This window comes from Zingiber officinale, chromosome 5A (genome assembly GCF_018446385.1).
Source record: "Zingiber officinale cultivar Zhangliang chromosome 5A, Zo_v1.1, whole genome shotgun sequence".
Taxonomy (NCBI): domain Eukaryota; kingdom Viridiplantae; phylum Streptophyta; class Magnoliopsida; order Zingiberales; family Zingiberaceae; genus Zingiber; species Zingiber officinale.
Window position 1 is genome coordinate 19,479,229 of NC_055994.1, and position 9,036 is coordinate 19,488,264.

Here is a 9,036-nt window from a genome sequence, read left to right on the forward strand (position 1 = left end):
ATGCTAAAAGCAATCATTCAAATGAAGGTTACTTTTATACTAGGTAACTTCTAACTATAGAACAAAATTATTATTTTGCTCAAATCATGGATAAAATATGTCAGTCCAAAGGAAGATATAAAATGTGGTTGATTAAAGTTGTTGTGAGCTATGAACCAAAATATAACTCATATAAAGTATCATATTATGCGTACAATGGGTTGACTCAAAAGAAGACACATTGTGTGACCAATTAAAGTTTGAGTTAGATCAGAGAGTGCCACTAACAAATAATATGTCAGTCCAACAGAAGACACATTATGTTGTATTTGATATCTCATTAATAGTCTATTTATGTGCATTTAAAATTTTATTTTATTTGCATAATCTCATTTATGTGCATTTAAAATTTTATTTTATTTGCATAATCTCATTTATGTGCATTTAAAATTTTATTTTATTTGCATAATCTTATATCTATTCTTGGCTTTAATTAAATCGTGAGCTTAAATAATTTTTTTTTTAATTTCAGTGCAATCTACTGCCAGTATTAATAATATCTCAATATTAGCTGGTTCGAATTTTGCTTAATGAAAAGAATACGTGATCATAATCTTAGGCTGCATAGACTTAGACTATGAATTAAGGAATGATCGCCCCGCACCTCTGACTAGTGTTAGCATTATAGAATAGAGGGCTAGATTTCAACTGTGGAAGAAATCGAATCGCATGTGTCTGAGTATCATGAGACTTTCCATACCAACACCAATAAAGGGTTCAATAACATAGGAAGGAGATGCTAGAAGTTTCCTAGACCAATTGACAAACCGATTCACCTCAAATTAAAAGGTCAAGACTACCATATTTCTTACGAAGTTGGTAACCATATGGTATAGTGTTAAAGGAAATATAAGGGAGTATATTATGGAGATGCCCAATATAGCGACAAATCTGAAAGCACTAAAACTTGATATGTCTGATGTTATGTTAGTGCATTTCGTCTTGATGTCTTTGCCTGCACGGTTCACTCCTTTTAATATATCATATAATACTAAAAAAAAAGCAGACATTAAAGGAACTCATTGCTCAATGCGTGCAAGAGGGGAGACTAAAGATTGAGGTATATAAGAGTACTCACTTAGCATCTAGTTCTCAAAGTGCGAGCAAGAAGCGAAAGAGGATCAATAATAAAAGAAAAGGAAAACAAACTGCAGATTCGAGAGGCAATGGCCATAAGGAGCATAAGAAGCAGGATAAGGAATCCACTTGATTCTTTCCACTTGTTTCTTTTCTAAAAAGAAAGGTCATATGAAGAAAGACTGCCTCAAGTACCCCAACTTGCGTGTAAAGAAGGGTAAACTTCTCAACTTTGCTAGTTAGGAAGTCAATTTAGCTATTGTACCTACTAACACTTGGTGGATAGATACTGATATTACTACTCACATGAGTGTCACTATACAGGATTATCTCAAGAGCCAACTTCTGTTTGATAGTGTAAGATACATTTATACATGAAATGAAAAAAGGATAAAGTCGAGTCGATTGGTGTTTTTAAGCTTTGTTTAGGAACCAGTGTCTTTCTAGATTTAGAAAATACATTTATTGTACCGTCTTTTTGACGAAATTTAATTTTAATTTTTTATTTGGACAAATAAAGTTATTCTTGTACATCTAGAAATAAAATTTTTAGTATTTTATTTAATTCAGTATTGGTTGGCAATAGTTTCTTGGTTGATAAATTTAATAAAGAACATATTTACTCCTACTGTTGACAATGTAATAATGCATAGTATATGTACAAAATACAAATTAAACAACGAGAATTCTTTCATATTGTGATATAGACATTTAAGACATATATCCAAACAATGCTTAGAAAGGTTAATGTGACATGGAATTCTCGATTCTCTTGACATGTCAAACTTTGGTATCTGCATAAAGTGTGTTAAGGGGAAGACACTAACAAAAGAAACAGGAGGGTTAGCCATTGTAGTGACGTCTTGGAGCTAATACATATGGACATTTTTTGGACCATTCCCCAAGGCATCTTGGAATGAACACACATATTTTATATTTCTTTATAGACAATTATTCTATATTTCGTTATCTATACATTATTCATAAGAAGTCGTAATCTTTGGACATGTTTAAAATTTTCAAAGCTGAAGTTGAACTTCAACTAGGTAAGAAAATTAAAACTGTTTGATCTGACCATGGAGGTGAACATTACGGTCGATATGATGGATCAGGTGAACAACGTCCAGAATCTTTTGCGAATTACCTTGTTGAGTGTGGGATTATGCCTCAGTATATCATTCCTGGTACTCCTAGTTAGAATGGTGTAGCTGAACATCGCAATTATACCCTAAAAGGCATGGTAAGAAGTATAATAACTTTCACTTCTCTATCAGAGTCTTTGTGGGGGTGAAGCACTCAAGACTGCAGTTTACCTATTCAATAGAGTTCCTAGTAAGGTAGTAACTAAAATCCCATTCGAGATGTGGATGGGTAAAAAGTTTGGCATTAGACATTTACACGTCTGGGGTTATCCAACTGAAGCTAAGCCTTACAAGCCTAATGAAAGGAAACTAGACTTAAGAACAGTTAGATGTAATTTTATAGGTTACTCTGAGAAGTTAAGAGGGTATAAATTTTATGATTCCTTTAATATTTTTTTTTCAAAACGAAAAATGTCAAGTTCATTGAGGACAGTGGGAGGGATATGGTCAGGGAAGTATCTTTTGAGAAATGTGTTGGCAATTCTCCTGTGATCACTACTAGTGCGATTAGTAGTGGTGTGGTTACCATAACACATATTATGAGTATCACACATCCAGTGAGTGTAGTGAACCAAGATATTTTCATAATATCTCCAATGTAATTAGAGTAGTCTGCCACTAAAATTGAAGTATTGCCTCATATTGATGAGCAAGTGTCTCAACTACCTCAAACACAAATGCCTTTAAGGCGATCTACAAGGGAATGGAGAACTACGAATTCTCGTAATTATATTTATCTCCAAGAACATAATTTTAACATAGGGTTGGAAAGTGATCCTATATCTTTCAAAGAAGTCAAACAATGCTCTAACCTTGAAAGGTGGATTAACGTCATGCAAGAAGAGTTGAAGTTTATGGCAAATAATGAGGTTTGAGAACTTATCGAATTACTGAAGGTAATAAATCCATTGGTTGTAAATGGATATTTAAAACTAAGCAGGATTCAAGGGGCAATATAGAAAAGTATGAGGCTCGTCTTGTTGCCAAGAAATTCACTCAGAAAGAAGATATTGATTACAAGGAAACTTTCTCATCTGTGTCAACGAAAGACTTTCTTAGGGTAATCATGACACTTATAGTTTATTATAATTTAGAGCTATATTAAATGGATATAAAGATTGCATTCTTTAATGGAGATATAGAGGAATATATATATATGGTGCAATTAGAGAACTTTGAGTCTAAGGACTTAAAGTATCTAGTATGTAGATTAAAGAATTCCATTTATAGTTTGAAGCAAGTGTCTCGTCAATGATATTGAAAATTTGATCAAGTGGTTACCTCATATGGTTTTAAAGAGAACCCCGTTGATAGTGTATATATGTCAAGTTCAATGAGAGCAAATTTGTTATACTTGTTTTGTACATGGACGATATATTGTTTGCGAGCAGTAATAAGGGTCTGCTGCATCAAACCAAGTCATTTCTATATGGTAATTTTGAAATGAAAGATCTTGGTGAAATATTTTTTATTTTAGGTATACAGATTTATCGTGATCGTTCAAGAGGCATTCTTGGACTTTCACAACAGGCCTATATTGAAAAGTTTCTTATATGGTATGATATGCAGAATTATACACCTAGTGACACACTCGTATCAAGAGGTGACAAGTATAACTTGCAGTAGTGTCCACGACTTGAACTTGAAATAAAGTAGATGGAACAATTCCCATATGCTTCAGCAGTGGGAAGTCTCATGTATGCACAAATTTGTACTCGACCAGATATATTATTTATAGTAGGATGTTAGGCAGATATATTAGTAATCTAGGATCGTCACATTGGAAAGCAGTTAAAAGAATGATGTGATATTTGCAAAGAACTAAAGGACATATGCTCATGTATCGGAGATCAAATCACTTAGAGGTGATTAGATATTCAGACTTTGATTTTGCTGGATGCTTGGATAGCAGGAGGTTTACTTCAGAGTATATTTTCATACTTGCTAGAGGGGTTATATTTTGGAAGAACATCAAGCAGAAGCCAGTAGCCACTTCTACAATGGAAGCAAAATTGATAGCATGCTATGAAGCATCCAATCACAAGATTTGGGTGCAGAACTTTATCACAGCGTTACAAATCGTTGATGACATGACAGGCTACTGAAGATCTACTGTGATAATAAAAATGTAGAACTTTATGCCAAGAATAACCACAGTTTGTTGAAGTATAAGTACATCGACATCAAGTTTCTGGTTGTTAAAGAAAGAGTTCAGAGTTGTCATATCATGGTAGAGTACATTAGCACAGATTCCATGTTAGCCAATCCACTCACCAAAGGCTTGGTGCCTAAGGTGTTTCATGCGTATGTTGTGGATATGAGAGTTCTTATGAAAGAAGAACTTGTTGGTGCAATTTGCGCTAATGATCTAACTCAGGTTTTGATGAATGACAAGTGGATTAAAGTTAGAGTGTTTTGTGGGCTAATTGCTTTACCAAATGTATAGAAGTTGACTGGTTTGAAAGACCTAACACCAGTCTGAAATCCAGCTAGGTTCGTGAGATCCGATAGCTGGGGAGAGATCCAGTGAGGACACATTTTCGGTTGAGGGAACTTTAGGCATCGGTCTAACTTAGGTCCATTTGGAAACCTAAGTTGAGACCTTAACTAGATCCTAATTATAACGCCCATAAATTTCCTCTATTTAAATAAAGCAAAAAGAAGTAGAAGAAGAGAAAAAGAAATAAAAATACAATCATAAATGACCTGGGCTAGGATTGAACCCTAGACCTCTTACTTGAAATTAGTTTAAGTAGCCATTAGGTGGTGGTAAAGGATCACATTGGAAGTAGAAAACAATTGATTATAAGCAGATTTTGTGTGAAGAGATGCTTCAACTTCCACTTAGTATAAAAGGGAAAGGAAGAGATGAAAACCTAACTTTTCATCTTCCTCCTCCTTTCCTCTCTAGCCGAATTTTTCCTTTCCTCATTTCAAGTTTCGGCTAAGAACTCTAGGGTTCCACGTTTTAAAGATTTTCAAGGGAAGAATCTAAGAGGAGCATTCCCCCAAGGAAGTGGTACACGCGGGAAGGTCTATTCGGAGGGTGAGGCATACAAGAGAGTTCGTTCTCCCTAACCCTTACGGTGTAAGAGTAAGAAATAGCAAAAGGATGTAAGTACTTCTCACCTGTGGTATAAGTTACTTCGTCGATGCATGTTGCAGTATGTATCTATGTAAGTTAAAAGAAGATTCATGCCATGATATGTTTTATGTATGTTAAAGGAGATAGATGTTATAATTGTAAGATGCCCTCCAAAGTTTGGGATTAAGAGCACGTTTATAGTATTTGATTTACTTCCCATTAAGTTTTGGGACTAAGAAGCATAATCAAGTGCCCCAAGGTGCTTCCCTATAAGTGTGAGGGATTAAGTGCACATAAGGTGTTTGTTGAAATGACAAGTTACTGCAAGTATAAGAAAGAAGTATTACAAAGAAAGTATTTTACTTTAAGATGACATATACTGGACACAAGGTCCATGGGCGGGCTCTTAGATCACCCCTAGGCCCCTTGATTACCTAGTAGTACCTTAATAGGTTGGGGATTAGCTACCTCGGATTTTATTAAGAGTGCGCGCAAAGTGGTACAATGTCGGGCCCAAAGCAAGTTGATTATTATTTTCACTAGTACGTAATATGAAGTTTTCCCAAGTTCATTGTTTATTTAAGTGAAAGCATTCTTAAGTTTGGGAATTAGAGACCATAAGGTGCAGTTTTGAGGAACTCTATTGTATGGCAAGGTTTATGATTTTCATTACTTGTTTTCTATACAAGCATGGTTTTATGTTAACGTCTTATGATAATCCTATTTAAAAATGTTGATGTTTGCATGATGAGTCTATTTGAAAATACATGCCATGTATATATTTTCAAATTATGGGTTTTAGCATAAGTAATTATTGAGTGCATGTTTTGTGTTCCTTCAAATAGTTTTGCAAAGCATGTTTTCCCTTTTTAATGCATTGTTTTGTGAGTATATGGTACTTACTAAGCAATTGGCTTATAGATTACTTTTCCTTATTCTGTAGATAAAGGTAAAGGAAAGCTCGAGTAAGGAGGGGCAGCAGGAGTAATGTTTGCTGGTGGGTGTGACGGAACAGTGGGAAGTGATCTTGGAACTTGCTACTGCATGGAATATGTTAAATTTTGGTACTGATGGACCTATTGTCTTATTTTGCTTAATATAAAAATGCTATTAAGAGTTGTGTATGATAAAATTGACAGCTTGTTAGTAATTAGCATGTCAAAGATGTTGGGACCGATTTGCCCACTGGGGGGGGGGGGTGAATAGTATTTTTTCGCGCTTGCGTTGATTTGCTTCGTCTTAATATGCAATGGAAAACTCGAAGACAAACACACAACAAACCAACACTCTAACACCTAGGGTTTACTTGGTATCCACCTCAAGAAGAGGTGACTAATCCAAGGATCCACACACCGACTCACTCCTCCACTATGAAACACTCCTTCTCGATTGAGAAGCCTCGTACAAATACACACAACACTACAACACTCACACAAGAAGAAGATACAAAAATACAACCGAAATACACTCTTCTTCTTGCTTACTTGTTGATTGTTGTTGCCTCTTGAACCTTGGAGATGCACCCCAAGAGCCTTCAAGAACTGGCGGAGAAGCTCAGAGAAGATCGCTGAAAAATCGTTGTGATCTCGCAGGAGAAGAACGCAAAGTTCTACGGAGAAAATGCTCCGCCAAGGTTTTAAACAGTGCTCTCAATCGATCTAATCCATCCCCAATCGATTGCCACGTCGGCACCACTCTATCGCAGCCGTCCATCACCTGCATCCTGCCCAACGGTCGAATCCCAATCGATCGACTGATCGATTGGGAACATTTGAATCGATCGGTGGATCGATTCAGAAGCTTTCTGTGTTCTCGCGATTGCGCGAGAACTCCCCTGCCCAATCGATCGACCGATCGATTAGCAGCTCCCAATCGATCGCCCGATCGATTGGGAAAGCTTCTGTGCTCACGATTTTACATCCCAATCGATCGACCGATCGATTGGGCCTTCCCACAATCGCAACACACTCCAATCGATCCACTGACCGATTGGACTCTGGTTCAATCGATCGCCCGATCGATTGACCAGTCTGAACTTGACTCAAACTCAAGTCCAAATTCCCAAACCCAACTCCCGATCAACTGTGACCTGTTGGATCTCCATGCCTAGCAATTGGCCACACCCGACCAACCTCGAATTAGCCTTCTAGCCTCCTCCATCAGCCTTGCGTCTCTCGAATATCTCCCATCCTTCACGCCTTACCTTCAGGAGCTTACTTCAGCCTCATCCTAATTGTCAGATTATATCACTACACTCGACCAATCTCGAACTAGCCTTCTAGCCTCCTCCATCAACCTTGCGTCCCTCAGATATCTCCCATCCTTCACGTCTTGCCTTCAAGAGTTTCCTATTGGAGCAATCCGAATGGTCCGTGGGACCATGTGTTTTGGTGTTTGGGCAAAAGGTTTAAGTTAGGATTGCCCTCGTTATTTGATATGTGTACTTGAGTTGTACAGGACTGTAAGATACACATGTGACTCAGGTTGACGGCTTCGGGTCTGGTGAAGGATGGAGCATCCGAGGGACCGTGGACAAGGCAGTAAGGACAAAGGCCGAGGGAGGCGACTTCGAGGCATACGCGAAGGATGACATTGGGGACGAGCCACAGGCTTGAATGCATCCGAGGGACGAGAGCCAAAGGAAGTAGGCCTAAAGGAAAGAGGTCAAGGCTGCAAAGAAGAGTCAAGTGAGTCGTGAGGGTCTGAGTCCGAGAGAAATGTACTCGGGATGGGAAACCCTAGGTTTAGGGTTGTACCAGTCGAGTGGTACTGGGACCAGTCGACTGGTGGTGAGCACAGAGAGCTTCTGTTCCCGAAACGCCTGGGATCAGTCGACTGGTCCTGGGACCAGTCGACTGGTAGAGAGTCGTTGAGAGAGTCGTTGGGCTGGCACCAGTCGACTGGTAAGGGGAAAATCAGCTTACTGATTTGCTCCAAGCTCTATAAGAAGGAGCTTGGGATGGTCGGCCAAGGTGACGAAATTAGACTTGGTTAAAGCCTAATTAGTAGTCACTAAGTGCTCAAGGTTTCCCTTGTGTCCAAGTGCTTTTGGTGAGTGTTGTGGTGAGGTTTCTCCACCCACAAGGAGGTTTGAGCTAGCCGGAGTTTCCGGGGACTAATCCACCGACGGATTGAGGGATCGTCCACCCTAAGGACAGCCGTGGAGTAGGAGCATTATCTCCGAACCACGTTACATCGACGTGCATTGGTTTGCTTGTTCTTTTCCTTGTCTTTAGCTTTTGTATTCATATTTAGTTTTGTATTATTCCGCTTGCGCACTAACGAATACGTAGGAAGCGAGTAATTGGGGGCGCCGTCCATTCAACCCCCCTTTTAGCCGGTCGCAAGATTCCCCAACATTTTCTTCGGCCTCATCCTAGTTATCGAGTTATCCTTGCCAAGTCACACTAGGACTTATCTTGCCAAGACCACATGCTTGGACTTACAACCTTTGGCAAGATCAAGGTTGACTTGATTGACTGAGCTTGAATTGGGTCAAGCTCGAGTCTTGATGTTTGAGTTTCGATGTTTGACAATACATGTAAACAATACATGGAGATTGCAGGTGCAATTGTCCATGTGAGGAAATTGTGAAAGAGAGTCAAGTAGGTCATGGTTGATTGGATACTTGACTGGAAATCCTGGTGAGTGAACCCAGGTGAAAGACCTAGTAAGTGAAGCTAGGCAGTATGG